The sequence below is a fragment of the Mustela putorius genome, unplaced genomic scaffold, assembly GCF_011764305.1.
Source record: "Mustela putorius furo isolate JIRA1106 unplaced genomic scaffold, ASM1176430v1.1 tig00003961_pilon_pilon_pilon, whole genome shotgun sequence".
Taxonomy (NCBI): Eukaryota; Metazoa; Chordata; class Mammalia; order Carnivora; family Mustelidae; genus Mustela; species Mustela putorius.
The window spans coordinates 33,051-54,708 of NW_025422105.1; the positions used below are offsets into that span (position 1 = coordinate 33,051).

The 21,658-nt window shown below is 34.9% G+C and overlaps 1 non-coding gene across 1 annotated transcript; it reads left to right on the forward strand.

The window, feature by feature from the left end:
- Nucleotides 1-20,157: 20,157 nt before the first annotated feature.
- On the forward strand, nucleotides 20,158-20,264 carry LOC123389150. Its single transcript, XR_006603683.1, has one exon. It is a non-coding gene; the product is annotated as a U6 spliceosomal RNA (small nuclear RNA).
- Nucleotides 20,265-21,658: the final 1,394 nt, after the last annotated feature.

Below are 21,658 nucleotides of genomic sequence, written 5' to 3' on the forward strand. Positions count from 1 at the left end.
AGATCTTCATCATGCTGTCCTTTGTCACCAGCACTTCCCTGGTGGCCAGGTCTTGGTGTATGCACTTCTTGGAGGCAAGGTACTCCATGCCTCAGGCTACCTGATAGGCACAGGATACCAGGTCCTTGGAGGAGAGTTGCTCTGCTGCATTGTGGCTGATATTGTAACAGTACTCCAGGTCAGGAGGCCTCTGGGCCTGCATGTACTCCTGTATGTTGTCTTTGGAGGCATATTCCATGAGAGTGTACAAAGGACCGTCCTGTGTGCAGGACCCAGCAGGTTGATGGTGTCCTTGTGCTGTCCAATCATCTTCATCATCTCCATTTCTGAGATTAGGTTTGACAGGTCTTTCTCTGTTGCATCTGACTTCAACATCTTCACAGACACTTTAGTCAAATGGTTGGATTTGTCTTTGTCCAGCCCAATGGCCTCCTCCAACACCACCTGCCCAAAGTAGGCCTGTCTTAGGGGTCTGCCTAAACTGCCTACAACCAGCCTGCCTCAAGGCAGTTATGAACTCTAGATTATCCTCAAAAACATTAAACCACAAGCTAAAAGTTCTCTTCACTAGGTCTCTGTCGCAGGTCTAATTTTCTTATCTTTCATCATTTATCTTTTTCCTAATTCTTATTTTCAGTATAGTTTATTTTGCTTCCAGGTGTTTCCCCTGGTTTCTGTATGCTGTTTCATAGGGAAGAATTATCCTGTCATAAAATTATTTCTTGAGCATTCATTACATCTCTCAGTTAAAATGGGTTCTTTTATGGTATTGATTCATTTGAGTTTTCTCAAAATGGGAAGAATTTTCAAAATGGTGTTTTCCTCAAGGTTCAGAGTATGTCTTAGCCTCATCTTTACTCTTTTTGAAATTCACTTTTCAAATTCTTGTCCCTCTTTTTATCTTTTTAAATTAAAATGTTTTATTTTTACTATTCTTTTATTTGAGTATAGTTGATATTCAGTGTTACATTGGTTTCAGGTTTTCAATATCTCCATACATTATTCTATGATCACTACAAATATAGCCACCATCTGTCACCATATAACACTATTATAATATCATTGACTATATTCTCTACACTGTCCCATATCTCTTTTTAAAATCTCTGATTTTTATGTTTTCTGTTATTCCAATTTTCGACCATCATTTTACTTGGTTACTTTAATAAAATATGCCTGATTACACACTCTTTGCTGAAAACCATAGCATTTGATTTATAGTAGTCTTCTTCTTCTTCTTTTTTTTTAATTAACATATAATGTATTATTAGCCCCAGGGGTACAGGTCTGTGAATCGCCAGGTTTACACACTTCACAGCACTCACCACAGCACATACCCTCCCCAATGTTCATAACCCCACCACCCTCTCCCTACCCTCCCCACCCCCCCGGCAACTCTCAGTTTGTTTTGTGAGATTAAGAGTCTCTTATGGTTTGTCTCCCTCCCGATCCCATCTTGTTTCATTTACTCTTTTCCTGTCCCCCATATTGCACCTCCATTTCCTCATATCAGGGAGATCATATGATAGTGTCTTTTTCTCTGGTTGACTTATTTTGCTAAGCATAATACCCTCTAGTTCCATCCATGTCATCGCAAATGGCAAGATTTCATTTCTTTTGATGGCTGCATAGTATTCCATTCCATATATATATATATAGTATTATATATATATATATATATACCATTCATTTGTTGATGGACATCTAGGTTCTTTCCATAGTTTGGCTATTGTGGATATTGCTGCTATAAACATTTGGTGCACGTGCCCCTTTGGATCATATAGTAGTCTTCTTTACCTCTATCAGAACCCCAGGAAGCTTTATTTATTTATTTACTCACATAAACAGATGATCCAACACAACGTTTTTTTTGATGTTCAAATGTATTATAATGTCTTACCGCTTAACACTATGCTTACTGCTCTCTTTCACTGTCTGACTAAATCCTCATCATCACTATGCCATTTAATCAGAAAGAACATTTGAACTCAGAGTTCTCTCCATATCAGGGAATGAAGACTCCACCCTTCTGTTTGTGCAGGTAAAATAAATGTTGATATTGTCTGTCCTGCACATACTCCATCCTGTTCACCAGAATATTCACCATCAAAATATATACAAAATAAAAAAACCATACCTCACCACTTCTATTACCACCCAGCATGCTAAAAACACCATCATATGTTCCTGAATTATTGACTTGATTGATAACCCCACTTCCACACATACTGCACTCCTTTCTCCCTGCAAATTTATTTTGGTACAGCAACTTAACCTAAAAATCAAGTCAGATGATTTTATTCTGCTGTCGAAAGTCTTTTGGTATCTTCCCCTTTCATATTAAATAAAAACTGAAGGCGTTTCAATGTACTAGAAGGTCACGCATCAATACGTTCTTCCTCTCTCCACCACTATGAACTCCTCATTGGCCTCCTTGCTTTTCCTCAAAAGTAACAGACCAGCTGTTCACACAAAGTCTATATACTTACTTGCTCTGCCTAGAGCAATCTTTTCCTTTAATATGTGTATAACACCCTCCTTCACTTCCTGGGTCTTTGTGCAAATAACATCTCATAAATGAGATATAATAACACCCAACACAAAATAAAATTAACTTTCCTCCCAGCATTCTCCAATGGCTTTTACCTTTCTTGTATTTCTTTGTAACACTTATCACCATCAACCATCAATCATTATTCTATTACTGGTTTATTTTCTTATTGGAGACAGAGAGAGAGAGAGAATTGGGGGGGGGGGCGCAGAGGAAGAAAAAAAACACCCCACTGCCTAGAAAGCCTGCTGGGGAGTTACATCCCAGGACCCTGAGATCATGACCCAAGCCAAAGGCAGTCACTCAATGGACTGAGCCACCGAGGTGCCCCTCTATTATTGGCTTATTTCACTATTGTATTTCAAAAGAATGTAAGCTCTTTGTGGTCAGGTATTTTATATGTTTTATTAATTGAAGTATTCTCAGAAAGGTAGCTGGCAGATTGTAAGGGCTCACTAAACTGTATTTTGTTGTTATTATTGGGCTCCTTTATGGGCTTTACCTCTTACGCTAGAAGTCTATCCTTCAGATGTAAGCAATAAGAATAGAGCCCTGCTGCCTGTTCAAATGAGTAAAAAGCCTGTATTAAGTGGATATTTTAAAAGCTAAATGAATGGCTTAATAGTTGTATATAGGGGGGAAAGGGAACATATTTTCCACGGTTTAGAAGTGGAGTTCTTTTATAGAGTTCTTGTACAAGCCGACACTATTGAACGATAATGGGCAGTTGTACATTCCAATTATACAAACACTTTGGTAATTTATATCCTTTTTTTGTAATTCATGACTGGATCATTTAATTCCTTAGGAGCATTATAGCATTTCAACTTTTCCTGTTCAATAAACTTATTGGGGTTGCTACCTTTTTTATTCAAATGGAGAAATAGTCATGATTTAATCTAAATAAAGTGTTATTGATTGTGTTGTTTTCTAGGAATGAGTCGCACATGCTAGTTTAAAAGTTTTGTTAAATTCCCAAGTCTGTCACCGATAAAAGCCTTTTGTAGATTAGTAACTTGATCAAAAACAGAAAAGTTATGTAACACTCAATTGTTATACTATCTTTGTTTCCATCTGCATTGTAATAACACCCATCTTAACTCTATTTAAGACAAGTCATCGCCAGATGGCTTTCTGGCATTGATTGCATGATATGAAATCTAATATAACTAAAAGTTTTTGGTTTTAGTAGCATATAAATCAATTTAGAAAAATATATGTATTTGAATATAAGGTAAAGTTTTTAAATTATTTGGCAATAGTAAACTAAACTTTTTTTTTGTAAATTTTTATTTTCTAAAATTTCATTGAGCTCTTTTGCAATAAGAAACAAGTTACAAAAAATTAAGGTTTATTTACCCCAATTCAAAATTATTAGGAATATAATCATAGAGGTTGAAGTATTTAAAATATTGAACCCAAAACATTTTATTAGGTAAATTCGTGAATGCTGAGCATTCACTGTTAAAATATACTAATACTATTGATAGACTGGTAGAAGCCTAAAATCAAATATTTATTAAATATTTATATCCATATCTTTTCATGGCGTGGTAATTCATTTCTCTAGCATTAAATAATATTCCATTGTTTGCATGTACTACACTTTATTTGACCTTTCACCTATGGAAGGATATCTTGGTTGCTTCCAAGCTTTTGTCAGTTATGAATAAAACTACTATAGACATCTTTGTGGGTATAGATTTCATCTTCTTTGGATAAATACCAAGAACTGCTACTGCTGAATCATCTGGCAAGAATATGTTTAGTTTTGTAAGAAACTGCCAAGTTGTTTTCCATTCTTTATTCTCAATAGACATGGAAGAACATTCCTGTTGCTCCACATCCTCACCAACATTTCGTGTTCTGTTGTCAGTGTTCTGGATTCTGGGTATGTACTGGTGTCTCTTTTTTTTTTTTAATTTGCATTTTCCTGATGACATATGATGTGAAGCATCTTTTTATATGCTTATTTGCCATCTGTAATATTTTCTTTTGTGAGGTATCTGCTAAGGTCTTTGGCTCATTTTTAATCAGGTTTTTCCCCCATTGTTGAGTTTTAAGGGGTCTTTGTGTATTTTTGATTAACAGTCCTTTGCCAGATGTGTATTTTGCAAATTTTTTCTCATAGTCTGTGCTTTGCCTTTTCATTCTCTTGGCATTGTGTTTCACAGAGTAGACATTTTTAAATTCAGTGCTTGTGCTTTTGTAGCTAAAGTTATTTCCAAAACCAAGGTCATTTAAATTTTCTTCTATATTACCTTCTACATGTTTCATGTTTAGGTTTATAATCCAATCTGAGTTAATTTTTGTGAAGAGTGTATGATATCTGCCTGGATTTATTTTATTTTATTATTTTATTTTATTTTTATTTTATATTTTTACATTTAGCTTCACCATTACTCCAGAACCATTTGTTTAAAAGATTGTATTTTGCTCTCTTGTATTGCTTTTGCTTTTATATTAAATATAACATATAATTGATAATATATATTCTGTTCCTTTAATCTAGTCTTTCTGTGGTATTACAATATCTTGCTTACAATTATCGTTATGGTATACTTTTTTTTAAAGATTTTATTTATTTATTTGACAGAGAGAGAGATCACAAATAGGCAGAGAGACAGACATAGAGAGAGATGAGGAGAAGCAGGCTCCCTGCTGAGTAGAGAGCCCAATGTGGGACTCGATCCCAGGCCCCTGGGATCATGACCTGAGCCGAAGGCAGAGGCTTAATGCACTGAGCCACCCAGTCACCCCATCGTTATGGTAATTTTTGAAGTCAGTCCTCAGTTTTTGTTCTCCTTCAACACTATGTTGACTATTGTGAGTCTTTGCCTCTCCATATAAACTTTAAAATAAGTTTGTTAATAGTAAAAAAAAAAAAAAAGAACTTACTGGAATGCATTAATTGTATAGATAAACTTGGAAACCAGTGACCTCTTGAGCTTAGAAGGAGATAGACCATGGACATCAGTTGTCACAGTGGTGCCTCTGGCAGAACCTATTGCAAATCCCTAGGCAAAAATGAGACCTCAAGGATCTGAGAGAATGTCTAAGAAGTACTTGATACATCCCTTGGGTATGGTTTATTGAAGTGTCCACCTGTCTGAAAGCTGGGGAATCTAGATAAGGGAGGGAAAATTAGTTATGATAAAACATATCAACAAACATAAATAAATTTTGTAAAACTAATTGTCATGGCTCATATACAATATGACCAACAGAGGGACCATCAAAAGGAAAGCATCAGTTATGTTTATTGTGAAATTTTTTATTCAAAATAAAGCAATGAGAGGGGAAGACACAATGAGAAAATTACCATTTTTTAAATGGTAAACTTCTTACCAAATGGAATAGGTTTTATATTCTAAGTAGTATATTGAAAAGTAAAACATTGGGGCGCCTGGGGTGGCTCAGTGGTTTGGGCTGCTGCCTTTGGCTCGGGTCATGATCTCAGGGTCCTGGGATCGAGCCCTGCATCGGGCTCTCTGCTCAGCAGGAAGCCTGCTTCTCTCTCTCTCTCTCTCTGCCTGCCTCTCTGCCTACTTGTGATCTCTGTCTGTCAAATAAATAAATAAAATCTTAAAAAAAAAAAAAGAAAAGTAAAACATTAAAAAATAAAATTTTAAATTTAAAAAAATTATGTAATTTTTAAAAAAGGTTTAAAAATAGCAGAACCATTTTTCTTATAACTGGAAAATACATTGTATATATATCTATCAAAAATAACTTGTCGGGCGCCTGGGTGGCTCAGTGGGTTAAGCCGCTGCCTTCAGCTCAGGTCATGATCTCAGGGTCCTGGGATGGAGCCCCACATCGGGCTCTCTGCTCATCGGGGAGCCTGCTACCTCCTCTCTATCTCTGCCTGCCTCTCTGCCTACTTGTAATCTCTCTCTGTCAAATAAATAAATAAAATCTTTAAAAAAAAATAACTTGTCATGGGGGCGCCTGGGTGGCTCAGTGGGTTAAAGCCTCTGCCTTCGGCTCAGGTCATGATCCCAGGATCCTTGGATCCAGTCCCACATCGGGCTCTCAGCTCAGCAGGGAGCGTGCTTCCTCCTCTCTCTCTGCCTGACCCTGCCTACTTGTGATCTCTGTCAAATAAATAAATAAAATCTCTTATAAAAAAATTTAAAAAAATAACTTGTCATGTCTGGAATCAGGAGCATATGGAAAAAAATAATATCTGAGGACAATACTTCTGCCATGTTTTGTGCCTTGTTAATATTTTTTAAACAGTCAGGCAACTTTTAGCTTTATTGAAATACCTGCTAAGATACCAGCAGTGCCTTTTGGAGCCCTATGACTATAAAAATTAATTGCAAATATTCAAAATGTTTACTATGGTGTCACTATTTAGGGCCACCACCAAGCATGTTTCAGAAGTAAGCATAACTGTTACTCTTCTGTAAGGCAAAAGGGCATGTTTTCAGGAGTTCCATCTGCTGTACCAGGAGGTGAATCAAGTAATGATTTTTGTCTATAAAATAATTCACTTTTCAATCTAACATTCCTCATTCCACATTATAATAATAAAAACTAGGAGGAGACTAAAACAAACAAACAACTACAACTACAACAACCAGCTTTTCCTTCAGTGGAAAAGTAAATAGAAACCTTATGAGTACCCTGAAATTTATTTTTAAATATTTTTAAGATAAAGCGTTTTTGTTAGAAAACCATATATTTTATATTACTAAGAAATAACAGGCAAAGTTTTAGTAACTTCTAAAAAGTCTAGTTACTTCTATTTATCTATTAACTCATCTCTTTATGAAGTAGAACATGATCACAACTATTGTATCTACCCAAGTTTGTATGCTTTGGTTATTTTATGTTTGCTATTTCCTTTCTTAATTTTTACAATATTTGATACATAATAGTATCTTTAAGTCCATCTATGGTTTCACAGAATTTGTTTGAACTTCATAAAAATGTACCATACTTTTCGCACTGTCCTTGTTTTTACTTCTCTATTAACTTTCCAAGATTTATTCACTTTAGAGTGTGTAGCTATCATTTATTTTTATTCCTCCATAATGCTATGTTTACAAATTTGTATTTATCTGTACTTTTAAAAAATATCTTAATTATATACCATTTCTCATCTCACGTAACACTCATGTTACTTCTACACTTATCAGATATTATGTAACTGAAAACCACAACTCAGCAACAATATAGCACCATTTTTCAAAATTAAATGGCTTACCAGAATTCTTTAATTCTATCCTTTATTTGTATTAGATGACCCTTTATTCTGGTATTTGGCATTGTTCATATGGAGGAAAGCTTATAAGTTGATATTCCATAAATAGAAGGATTTATTATGATTGATTAATTATTTTCATTTAGAATGCATAGAATATGGTTGATTTAATATTTCTTTCTTACTCTCTGCCTGGAACATAGTGCTATCTATGTAATAGCCACTAAAATATTAAGTTAATTACCTAGACTTTAAACTTCATATGAATAGGAATAACATACAGAACTCTTCTCAGATTGGGACACCTGGGTGGCTCAGTCAGTTAAACGCCTGAGCCTTTAGCTCAGGTCATGATCTTAGGGTCCTGGGACTCAGTTCTGCAACAGATTCCCTGCTTAGCCGGGAGTTTGCTTCTCCCTCACCCTGCTGCTCCCCCTGCTTGTGCTCTCTCTCACTCTCTCTCTCACAAATAAATAAAATTAAAAAAAATGAATTCTTCTCAGATAGCTAATATAGAATATCGTCTTTGTATTCATCAAAGGGAAAGTGCCATATAATAATGAAATTCAGACTACTTCAAATTCATTTTTTAACCAGTAAGAAAGTACTGGAAACAAGCCAAAAATGTCTTTAATGAATTAAAGAAATAGATTGATTTTCAATATCTTAATGTTTCTAAAATAAATTGCAAGATTTTTATACTAGATATCAGTGTAAATATTCATTATACAAGGATATTCTAAAAATAAACCTGAGAAAAACTACTTGACATATATGATGACAAAAACGAGTTTGACAAAAGTCAGTTTGGGGTAAAACTTACAACACCTACCACCTGAAACTCTTGTTCTCTATAATTTAATTATTTTAATTTACAAAAAATACAAAAATAATATATCAGAGTAAGTCTATTGATAGCTTTGAAGGTATGCTCTGGTTGTGCACTGTTTACTATTGAAAGGGGAATCAAATATGTGATGCTTATGGTGTGACTATATTAAAATTCAACAAGTTCAGAAGCATACGAGGAATAGAATATAGACAAGAGATGACCCTTACTTATCCTAAAGATAGACAATGGTATATATGTGCTAGTTGGGGAGAGAATCCAGTCAGTAGATGGAGGATGTGGTAGTGGAAAAAAAAAGACACAACGTTTTTGGTTGAACGTTTAGCACTATATTTAACAAAGTGAAATTGTGTGTTAATAGCCTTGAATAAAATCCAAAAAATATTTTCAATTCATTGAAGATTATTTAGGAAAAACTTGAAAAATACAACTTGATAAGAATTCCAATAAAAGATTCATAAGCAATACAAGTTTCAGAATTTTTAGTATATTTTCCCTAAAAAGCCATTTGATTTAAATTAAAAAGAATTCTATTTACCTGCCACTTAAATAAGAGGAAATTATTTGGTTTTGTAATAAGTCAATAAAATGAATTAACATATCTTTAGAAAACAGATATGCACACTAATTTTAAAATAATAGTGCATAAGCTGTTCAGCAAACATTTGCAAAATTCCTTGCCATCAGCTAGCTCTGGAGTTCTGCTAGTTGAGTAAGGCCATGTATGTTACTGCTCAGAGTACTGACGCAAAGCAATTGTCCCCTTCACATCCATTTTTTGCCGTTGATATGTCATGCTATGTTGTTTAGAGATACATAGATGGCCCTACATGAAGGCCATTTTTGTGTGTATATGGGTGACTGTGATTTAACTTTCAAATCAGATGGCTCCTGATTTACAATGATTCAACTTATGATATATTTGACAATGATGTGAAAGTGCAATGATTCAGTAGAAACTGTACTTTGAATTTTGAATTTGGGTCTTTATAAAAAGGGCCAGTGCCATGTGGTATGGTGCCATCTTGTGATGCTGGGCAGCGGCAGTGAGCCACAGCTCCCAGTCAGCTAGAAGATTACAGGGGTGAACACCTGATATTCTTACAACCATTCTATATATAACCATTCTTCTTTTTTTAGTGTAATATTTAATAAATTGCATGTGATATTTGATACTTTGTTATAAAATAGGCTTTGCTTAAGATGATTTTGCCCAAATGCAGGCAATTGTAAGTGTTCTGAGTATGTTTAAATAAGCTTAAGGTAAGCTATGATATTTGATAGTTTAGGGGTATTAAATGCATTTTCAATTTTGTATGTGTTTCTCTGTACATAGCCCCGTTGTAAGCTGAGGAACATCTCTATATGTATATGTAGCCTTGGTATGGCTTACATATTATTGGCATGAAACATCTAGAACAGTACATATGCCATATAATTATCTACAACATCAAACAAGTTTCTTGAAAACTTGTGCCAAAGGGGTTATGTCTTTAAGGATTCTTATTTCAGAAGGGTTCTCTCAAACATAAGATTTTTCAGAAGTTAAGTGAAAATCTGACCAAACTAAACATTTTTCCATTTTCCCTAGTGAGGAAAGATAGCTAAAATCTATCTGCCATTTTCAACACTGTACTCAACGACTGTAATTCTAATTTAAGAACAGATTATTTATATCAAAACCACATGTTGGTCTAATCTTGCACAATATTCATAAATCTCACTCAGAGCCTTGGACACTTTTATTTGTTGAGTCTATATGGTACTACAGACATTCATCTTTTTTGACCTCATAGCTTCATGTATGTCTATACTTTTGAAAATACATGCATCATAGTTCCATTGTAAAATGTCTGGGTTATAAAATGTGCTATGCTATCAAAATGGTAATAAGAACATACAAATGACCTGATGTAATGAACTGGAGCAGATTGCCTGATATCACATTTCATACCAGAAAGATTCAGTGGTAAGTTTTAAAATGGCCAGCTATACTTCGACTGAATTATAACTCATTTAACTTCTTTCTTTGTGTACAGTATTATACATTAGTCAGTATTAGAGTAAATAAGTACTTTTGGACAGATGTAAATATGCTGTAATAAAAAATGTTTTTCTTCTTTCTTTTTTAGTCCTTTTTACTTGTAAGACTAGCCACAAATACCATGCCTTCCCCAAAATAATTTGCAATCCAAATTTATCTCTAAATGGCTTTTATTGCACAGAAAAAAAAATATATATATACACTTACAGTAGACATGTTCAAAAATAGTTACACAACAGCAGGGCCCTAAATGTAAGCGGTATAGTTGTTTTTTTTTTTTGTTTTTTTTTCTTTAAAAAAAAAAAAGAGGTTATGTGAAAATATTGGAATTTTATTTCCAGGCCTAGTATTTCAAGACAGTTAACTACACTTACAGTGTCAACAGCCTCTTGTTGGCAGTATGATTTTATTGGCTCCATGGAATAACAGCAAGAATTTACTATTGCTTCTTTCTTTTATGATGACACACACACAAAAAAAAAAATTGACACACTTGCTCAAGACCAACCAGAATCATGTTAACCTATTAAAATTGATGGGAGGCCTTCACTGCCAAAGTCACTGCTGGGTTTTCACAATTCATTGCAGACAATCTGTTACTCCCATTATGATAAAGGAGAGAAGAGTCATAATCAGGGAAGAAAGCTAGATTAATACTTGTAATTATCACTGAATTATTTAGCCTGCTATAGGATTATTATTATTAGTGTCATTTGATAATTTTCTCTCATTTTATTAAACACAACTGTGAGTAATTACCCTACCTAATATTTCTCTGTATTGGCTGACTAGCTAGCAAACATTCATGAAAATATCCATTAGCCACACATATAAAAAGCTGCATTATGATCTTGTTGAATCAGAACATACCACTACCTGATCCTGTAGCTCTTTGAGGCTTTGCAAATCAATTAATTCTATGTTTATGGGATTCTTCACCTACAATTGGAAAATTTATAATAGAGTCAATGAACATTATTAGTTTTACCATTTTAAACCAGCAATCACACTTTGATTTGTACAACAAAAGCAGAAATATAAACACACACATTTGGATCAGTTTTCTGTTAGTCTCTCTGGACTTCACAATCCTATTCCTCAAGATAATGCACACCAAAGTTCTGGATTAAACAAGAAATTAGATGGCACCTGAACACTTGGTTTAATACTCTCCAAAGGACTATGCAACTTATTTCTTACATTATGACATTGTTTTACAAAGATCCACACTTTTATAATGTTAGTATTTTTAATAATCAATAAAGTCAATTAATCATGATTAAAAATCAAACATAAAAATTTCTACTTTTTTGCTTTTGCCCCCCTTCATTTAGAACTTATTTATAGCCTGATAATTCAAAGGTCCCTATGTTTATGAAAATCTGGACAGAAATAGCTCTAAGATCCCATTCAGAACTTGATATTAATCTAAGTCTTTTGGCTCCATTTATCCTGAGAGCAAAGAGTAGGACAAAGGATTTGAGTACTGTTAGTTTATCTGGGAGATTATCCAAGGTAGAAAAGAATGGGAAAGTGAGACAGTGAAGAAGCAACTTTGTCAAAGAGGTACATTGTTGATATAATTGTTGTGGATAGAAAATGAAGGCTTGCTTTTACTGAAAGGTCCTGAGAAACTTCTTTAAGTTGTCCTCATGAAGACCTGAAAACTGACAATTTTATCTATGGTTCTTATTTCCACTTCACTGAGAGCTGTCCTCAGAGGACATTAACTCTCCTACACTTTTGGGTTGTGTTGGAGACATTCTAATATGAGAGAGAGAACATGAGATGCTATCAGTGTTAAGTAACTGCAATTTCCCATGGAACTATCCACCACAGGTTTGGCTATAATCAGGTGTTGGGCCTTGATATCAGAGGGATTTGAGGCAGTATCATTTTAGGTTAATCATTATATCTGAAATTTCCAAAAACTTCAACTGATGACACTTTGATTATAAATATATAAATATAACAATACATCTACAGTATTCAAATTATTTTCATAGAAATACAGAGACAAAGCATCAATTGATTAATATTTAAATGTTACAAAATACTGAACTGAAAGAATTTGGTCATATACCAACGTGTAAGAAGTAGAACTTAGGTTTAGGTTAGAACTCAGGATGCATTTGAGACTCAGTTAAGAAATTGAATGGAGGGACGCCTGGGTGGCTCAGTGGGTTAAGCCACTGTCTTTGGCTCAGGTAATGATCCCAGGGTCCTGGGACCGAGCCCCAAATCGGGCTCTCTGCTCAGCAGGGAGCCTGCTTCCTCCTCTCCCTCTGCCCGCCTCTCTGACTGCTTGTCAACTCTCTCTGTCAAATAAATAAAAAAATCTTAACAAAAAAAGAAATTGAATGGATGTCTGACTATCTTATAGGTTTGCTAAAAATCAGTGACTTTGTGTTCACGTGTGGCTATGCAGGAATTTTTAACTTTCTCTAAGAAGTTATTAGATTTGATTATATAATGGCAGTAAAGGATGGGGGAAAAGCAAAGTACAAACCCCATAAAGACAAAGACACTGAGTATGAGAAAAGAGTAATAGATAAGAAGAATCAATGCATTTGAGGAAAATGGGAATTGAAATACACAATGATTGTTGATTTTTTTTAGATGGAGAAAAATAAACTAGCTTGCAAGAAGGAAATAACAGAAGACATGTTGTGATGTGAGACAGAATCCTGGAAAAGGCAGTAACGTGGAATAAAGGAGTAGGGAGAGCATATCAGGTAATTTGGATAGGAAGGACTTAGGAGGTAATTGCTTGATAAATTTTATATGGCACACTTAAATGCACAGATTTCTCTTCTTTAATTAATATGGAGAACAGGGTGTCCTTTCTCTTCCCTTTCAGAGAACCACAGGTGTACTCTTTCAGACTGAAAACCTGAAAAGCTCAGGACTCAGTTGCTTCAGCACAGCTGAGAGAACATATTTCAATTAAGATTTACATTTGTCTGTATGTAGTAGACTGTCAAAAGTGGTTTAACCATATTTTTTCATTTAACAAGAAGACTACAGATAGTGTTTTCTGGTGTTGGTTCAGAGTCTTAAGAAAGTCAAGTGAGGGCGCCTGGGTGGCTCAGTGGGTTAAGCTGCTGCCTTCCGCTCGGGTCATGATCTCAGGGTCCTGGGATCGAGTCCCGCATCGGGCTCTGTGCTCAGTAGGGAGCCTGCTTCCTCCTCTCTCTCTCTGCCTGCCTCTCTGCCTACTTGTAACCTCTCTCTGTCAAATAAATAAATGAAAATCTTTAAAAAAATAAAAATAAAAATAAGAAAGTCAAGTGAACTATCTTAGAGGTTTTCATGGCTTTTTATTCACAGTTGCAAAAATTGCTGTTGGAGTTCTCACTATTAAGCCCACATTTCTGGCAGAAAGATAGAGGTAAAAGAGAATGATAGCTTGTACGACTGATACTTTGTCATATGGTTACAATATAACTAGAAAAGAGACAATAAAATATTTGATGTTGTTTTAAGTTTCCTTGTTGTCAATCCCTCAGTGCTTTCAGATATTAAAGGAAAAAGTATATGGATATTGACCTGTCTACTATCAACACCTGTCAGTCTCTCTTGGATAACCAATATCTCTATAATCTCTTCTTCCCAGTAAAAAAAAATAAAATATATTCATAACCCACACTGTGCCATCTCAAGTTACTACACCAAGATAAAAATACAATGATTTTCAGTTCTCCCAAATGGACAGAATACCCTCCTTATGATATCATGTCTTATAGATAATTGGCTTGCTACCAATATACCCAGATGTGACTGTGGAAGAGACAGGAAAAAAATAATATATTTATTTATTCCTTGGGTTGACCCTGTTTACACAGATGCATTACTATTAGAAAACGTTGGTTTGGGACATTGGAATGAATTTACTTAATGGGTCTGTATGTAATTGGGTTGGAGGAAATTTTTTAATTTCTACAAAAATTATTAGAATTCTATCTTATTCTCTTTTGTTAATTTTCACATGTTAACAAAGCCAAAGTTTTTGTCTAGCAGACAAGATCTTAAATGCTAACAAAACTCAATTTTTTCCTTTTTTTTTTAAGTTTGAGAGCCCCATCTTCTCTCATGCTGCTTTAAAAATACAACTCAAAAAAAAAAAAAGAAGCTAAATTGGGCAGTAAGACCAGACTTTTTATTTTATTTTTATTTATCTTATTTTTAATTAAAAATTTAAAGATTGTATTTATTTATTTGAGAGAGAGAGAGCATGAGTGGGGAAAGGGGTGGTAGATGCAGAGGGAAACTGAGAAGTATACTTCCTAATGAGCAGGAAGCCCGATATGGAGCTCGATCCCAGGATCCTGACTGAGATCATGACCAGAGACAAAGGCAGATACATGTGCAAAATCCCTTTCTTTCTGGGAAACAATACTTTACAAAAAGATGTTTGAAAAAGTACTGGGGAATCAACTTTAATCGGAGATACAAAATTTAATTGACTTTTGTAAAGCTACAGGGATCCAAATGATGGGAATCCCAGCCCGTTTAGGTTGGACCACAGAGTATTCTTCTCTGTAATATTTTATTTTCTTCCAGGTCTACTAACTCCAGTCCAAGTTCACTGATCTCTTTTTTAGATAGTGCACCCGTTTCTCCATGGGGTTGTTTCTGCGAGTTCCGGGTATGACACATGGTGGCAAGCCCAAGTCTGCCCTTGGGACAGGTGGCCAAGGAGATGCTGTCCCCTTGGGACCAGAGGCACAGGACAGGCGTGCCTTCTGCCCAGACTGCTGCCTTAGAGTGGAGCACGCGACCCTGTCCTAGACGTCCCCTCATGTCTCCTTAGCAGCCAGGCTTCCATCTCTCCACACAGGGAGCGAGTGAAACTTTGTCTTGCCAGCGGCCTGCTGTTTGTGCCACGGCAGGCTATCCTGCTTCCCGAGCGTTTCCCGACCCCAAGGCCAATGGCTCCTTCTCTTCTCCGGGGCGGCGTGCTGCGCGTTCCCCACACGTGGCTTCTCTCTCAGGCAGAGGGGATGCTAGGGCAAAGGGTATTTCGCTCCATGCGGGTATCTTCCACCGAGCTGCGGAGACTAGCCCAGGCAAGCAGCACCAGCATCCCCCAAACCCAACTCTGATTTCCCAAGGAACGCTGTGCTTGCCCAGGGGAGATGCCCAGGCAAAGAGGCTTTTCGCTGTATGCGAGTTTCTCCCACCACGAGACTGGGCTCAGGCAAGCAGCAGCAGCCCGCAGAACATTTCTCAGCGAATGCTGTGCTTTCGCAGAGGCTTTGGCTTGGAGCGAACAACACTTCGCTGCTGCTTCCTCAGCAAGACTTCAGTCGAGTCAGGGACGAAGAGCTGCAGGAGAGCTGGTACCTCTTGGGCCTTGCTTTCACGGGTGTCATGTTCGCCTCTCCTTGGGCCCAGAGGCTCAGGAAAGGCATGCTTTCTGCCCAGACTCCTTCCTAAGAGAGGAGCACGCGCCCTGCCCACCTAATCCCCTCCTGTCTAAAAAAGTTTTCAAATTTATATCTAGATAGATAGATAGGTAGATGATAGATAGACAGATATCCCAGAAGCTCAATGCTAGGCTAAGACCAGGCTTCAAAGAGCTTTTCTATGCTCTACTAAATACTTTAAACCATTCATTATATCATAGCTCAGTGTTCAAATCTCCATTTGTTTCCTCAGTTTCCTAATATTTATCTTAAGGTGACCTGATCCAGACTTTTGATCACCTTTGTCTAAATATTTCTTTTTTAACAAAGTCCTTTTGAACACTCAGAGACTAAAACTTAGAAAAATACTCTGATTGTAATCTCACTAGAGTGGAAAATATATAGTTACCCATTAACTAATGATATCCATGTCTACATTAGATCCATGACATTTTTAATTCTTGGGAGCTTTTGGCTAAATGAATTTTTTAAGCTTCCTTTAAATGAAGCTTTAAGCCATCGCCACATGAATAAAATTAAAGAACTAAATGAAAACAAGCCAATTATTTACAGAGTAATAGAATGTGCAGTGGAAAGAGTACAATTCTGAAATCATAAAGCCTAAATTAGTGTGATGCATCTTTATCAGCCATGTAATCATAAACCAGCTATCTAAATGTGTTAGCCTCAGTTTTTTCACCCATGAAATGGTGATGATAATACTTAATATGCAGAGTTGTTGTGTGGATGTAATGAAGCATGGAGCATGAGAGTCTCATATTCCATGCTAAAATGATAGCTATTTTTTATACTTATAATAATTCTAATAATAGTAATTAAATTGTTCAAAATGATAATATTCATTTATATTGAGGCATTGTATTGACTATTCATAGACACATTTACCAAAATAAATTTCATTTTACTTTACCCCCTCTGAGGATATATATTCCTTAATTAAATACGAATCTCATTATGAATAATAATTATCATAATAAATATGCTGATTTTTCTTCTATTATATTTTTAGAGAAGTGTCCTTTACTGTTGAACATAAAGAAACTTAAACAAGTCTGTCTTATTCAAAATTTGCATGCTGCTTTCTTATGAAACTAGTTTATAGAGTTGTATGAAATAAATTCATGCAGTTAAGACATTTATGTTTGGAAAACTGGGTGGTCAGTTTAGTATTTCAAAAGAAGATTTTAAATTTAAACCTTAAAACTGAGCTCTTTCAGCCTTATTTATAGACCTTTCTTCATGCTTCATACGTATTCCTTCATTGTAAACTAATAGTGTTTGTCACAGTGTATATAACTAAAATGGATTTTGTATTCTATTATTTCAGAGTTAGTTGCAGTTTCTACTTCCTTAATTCCTTTTTTGAAAAAATAGATTAATTCTACAAAAAGTTTTTTCCAGCTTTATTGAAAAATAATTGACATATCATAATTTGTAAATTTAAGAAATGATTTCTTATAACACTGCAAACTTTTAACATTGTGTAAATTTTGTACCATTTGATAAATTGGCATACATCTGTATTGCAATATAATCTACATAAAATGTTAATACATCTACTATCTCATATAGTTGCCACTGTTTTTTTATGCATGTATGGTAAGGAATTTTAAGATCTACTCTCTTAGCAACTTTTATGTATATAGTACAGTAGAGATAAACTTCAGAGGTCTTGTGGGATTTGTTCCAGACCGCCTCAATAAAGCGATTATCTCAATAAACTAAGTCAAATCATTATTTTTTTATTTTTGGTTTCCCAGTGCAAATAAAAAATTATGTTTTCCCGGTGCATATAAAAAATAAACACTATACTGTACTGTTCAAAAGCATTATGTCTTTAAGGAAAAACAATGTATATACCTTAAGTAAACTAGTTCTGAGTTTTCAGTGGGTCATAATTACTGATCACAGATCACCATAACAAATACAATAATAATGAAAAAACTTGAAATATTGCAAGAATTACCAACATGTGACAGAGAGACACAAAATGAACAAATGTTTAGAAAAATGGTGGCAGCAGACCTATTTTATACAAGATTGCTATAAGCTTTCAACTTGTAAGAATGTGATATATGCAAAGTTTAATAAAGGGAAGCACAATAAAAAAGTATGTATATATTATTAACTATGATCATCATGCTGTACATTAGATCCCCAGAACTTTTTCATATTATAGTTGCAAGTTTGTACCCTTTGACCACCTTATTCCACCCCAGGTTCCCCTCTTGTCAACTCAACTCTAAGTTTCCATTAGTTTGCTTTTTTTTTCTTCAGATTCTGTATGTAAGGGATATCATAATACATAAATTAAAAAAATATATAAAATCTTTGAAATATTTCACTTAGTATAATACCTTCAAGATCCATCCATGCTGTTGTAAATGGCAGTATTTCTTAATTTTTCATGGTTAAGTAGTATTCCATGGTATATATTTACCATACTTTTTTATTCATTCATCCATTAATGGATACTGAAGTTATTTCCATATCTTGCTTATAGTTAATAATTTTATAATGAACATAAGAGTTCAGATATGTCTTCGAATAGTGACTTCGTTTTCCTTTAGATATATACCTAGAGGTGGGATTACTGAATCATATGGTAATTTTACTTTTAATAATATGAATAATCTCCATACTGTTTTTCCATACAAATTTATATCCCTATCACAGTGCATAAGTTCCGCATTTTACTCAATATTTACCAAAATTTGAGAGTTTTAATTTTTTGGTAGTATATATTCTAATAGGTAGTAATATCTTGCTGTGTTTTTCAGAGGTAAACAACAATAACAACATAATGACTTTGCCCTGAGTTTTTTACGTTGAGCACTTTTTTTAATGCTCCTGTTGGTCATTTATATAACTTTTTTGAAAAAAAAAAAGTCTATTGAGATACTTTTGCTATTTTTTAAATTATATATTATTTTTCTATTTGTATCTGTTGGTTATTAACCTCTTTTCAGATATAAGATTTGTAAGTATTTTTTCTTCCATTCTGTGGATGTGTGTTTTCATTCTTTCTCTCTCTTTTGTTTTTTTGGCAATGCAGAAACTTTAGTTTAATGTAATACCATTTATTTATTTTTGTTTCTTTTGCTTGTGTTTTTGGCCTGTTATCCAAAAAACTATTGGCAAGACCAATGTCAAGGAGAATTTTTCCTATGTTTTCCTTTAGGAAATTTAGTTTCATGCATCACATTTAAGTCTTTAATCTATTTCAAGTTAAGATTTATGAGTGATATAAGGTTCCAGTTTCATGCTGGTTTATGTGACTATTCAGTTTTAAATATCATTTATTGAACAGACTATTTTTTACCCATTATATATGTTGGCCCCTGTCAAATATTAGGTGACTGTATGAAAGGATTTATTTCTGGACTCTCAATTCTGTTCTACTTGTTTATGGGTCTGTTTTTATGCCAGTATACTTTATTGTTTTGAGCATGAGGGCATTGTAGTATAGTTTCAAATCAAGAGTGTAATTTCGCTTCTTCATTCTTTCTCAGAACTGCTTTAATTATTTGTTGTCTTTTATGGTCTCATATAAATTTTAGAATTCTTTACTTACTTCTGTAAAAACACAATATTGGATTTTTTAAAAGATTATTTATTTATTTATTTCACAGAGAGAGATGGCAAGCAGGCAGAGAGGCAGGCAGAGAGAGAAGAGGTAGCAGCTTCCTGCTGAGCAGAGAGCCTGATGCAGGGCTCGATCCCAGGACCCTGGGATCATGACCTGAGCAGAAGGCAGTGGCTTAACCCACTGAGCCACCCAGGTGCCCCTAACATTAGATTTTTGATAAGAATTGAATTTACAGATGGTTTTCGGTAGTATGGACATTTTAACAATGTTAATTCTTACCATTCATAAATATGAGCTATCTTTCCATTTATGTCTCCTTCAATTTCTTTATCAATGTCATAGTTTATGGGGTACAGATCTTTCATCTTCTTAGTTAAATCTTATCCTAAGTATTTTATTAGTTTTGATGCTAGTGTGAATTAGATTGTTCTCTTTATTTTTTCAGACAGTTCATCATTAGAGTGTTAAAATGCTCCTGTCTTGTGCTTACTTTGGCAGCACATATACTAAAATTGGAATGATGCAGAGAAGATTAGCTTGATCACTGAACAAGGATGACATGAAAAACTGGGAAGCATTCCATATTAAAAAAAAAAGAAACAAAACAAAATTATTGTCTTTTATATATTTATCTTCTATTTGGAAGCTTTACTAAATTTGTTTATTCAAAAATTTTTGTGAATTTTTTAGGATTCTTTTACATGTAAGTTCATGTTATCCATAAAAAGAAAATTTTCTTCTTTTTTTTTTTTTTGAGTCTTTTATTTCTTTGTGTTCCTTGTTTCTCTGGCTAGGACATCCAGTACTATGTCAAATGAGAGTAGTGAAAGTGGACACACTTGTCTTTTTTCTGATCTTTAAGGGGAAAACTTTAAAACTTTTTTGATTGAATAGGAGATTAGCTCTGAGCTTGCAATATGTGTTTTTTCTTTAATGGATTTTTAAATTATTTTTTTAAATTTTTTATAAACATATAATGTGTTTTTATCCCTAGGGGTACAGGTCTGTGAATCACCAGGTTTACACATTTCACAGCACTCACCATCACTCACCATAGCACCTGCCCTCCCCAATGTCCATACCCCCACCCTCCTCTCCCAACACACCTCCCCCCAGCAACCCTCAGTCTGTTTTGTGAGATTCAGTCTTTTATGGTTTGTCTCCCTCCCAATCCCATCTTCTTTTATTTTTCTTTTCGTACGCCCGAAACCGCCTATGTTGCATCTCCACTTCATCATATCAGGGAGATCATATGATAGTTGTCTTTCTCAGATTGATTTATTTCGCCAAGCATAATATCCTCTAGTTCCATCCACGTCATCACAAATAGCAGGATTTTCATTTCTTTTGATGGCTGCACAGTATCCCATTGTACATATATACCACATCTTATTTATTGATTCATCTGTTGAAGGACATTTAGGTTCTTTCCATAGTTTAACTATTGTGGACATTGCTGCTATAAACACTTGGGTGCATGTGCCCCTTCAGAATGCCACGTTTGTATCTTTAGGGTATATACCCAGTACTACAATCACTGGGTCATAGGCTAGTTCTATTTTCAGCTTTTTGAGGCACCTCCACGCTGTTTTCCAGAGTTGTTGCACCAGCTTGCATTCCCACGTACAGTGTAGGAGGGTTGCCCTTTCTCCACATCCTCGCCAGCATCTGTCATTGACTGACTTGTTCATGTTAGCCATTCTGACAGGTGTGAGGTGGTATCTCATTCTGGTTTTGATTTGTATTTCCCTGATGCCGAGTGATGTGGAGCATTTTTTCATGTGTCTGTTGGCCATTTGGATGTATTCTTTGCAGAAATGTCTGTTCATGTCCTCTGCCCATTTCTTTATTGGATTATTTGTTCTTAGGGTGTTGAGTTTGATAAGCTCTTTATAGATTTTGGATAGATACTGGCCCTTTATCTGGTATGTCATTTGCAAATATCTTCTCCCAGATAACTTCTGACAGTCATCTTTTGGCTTT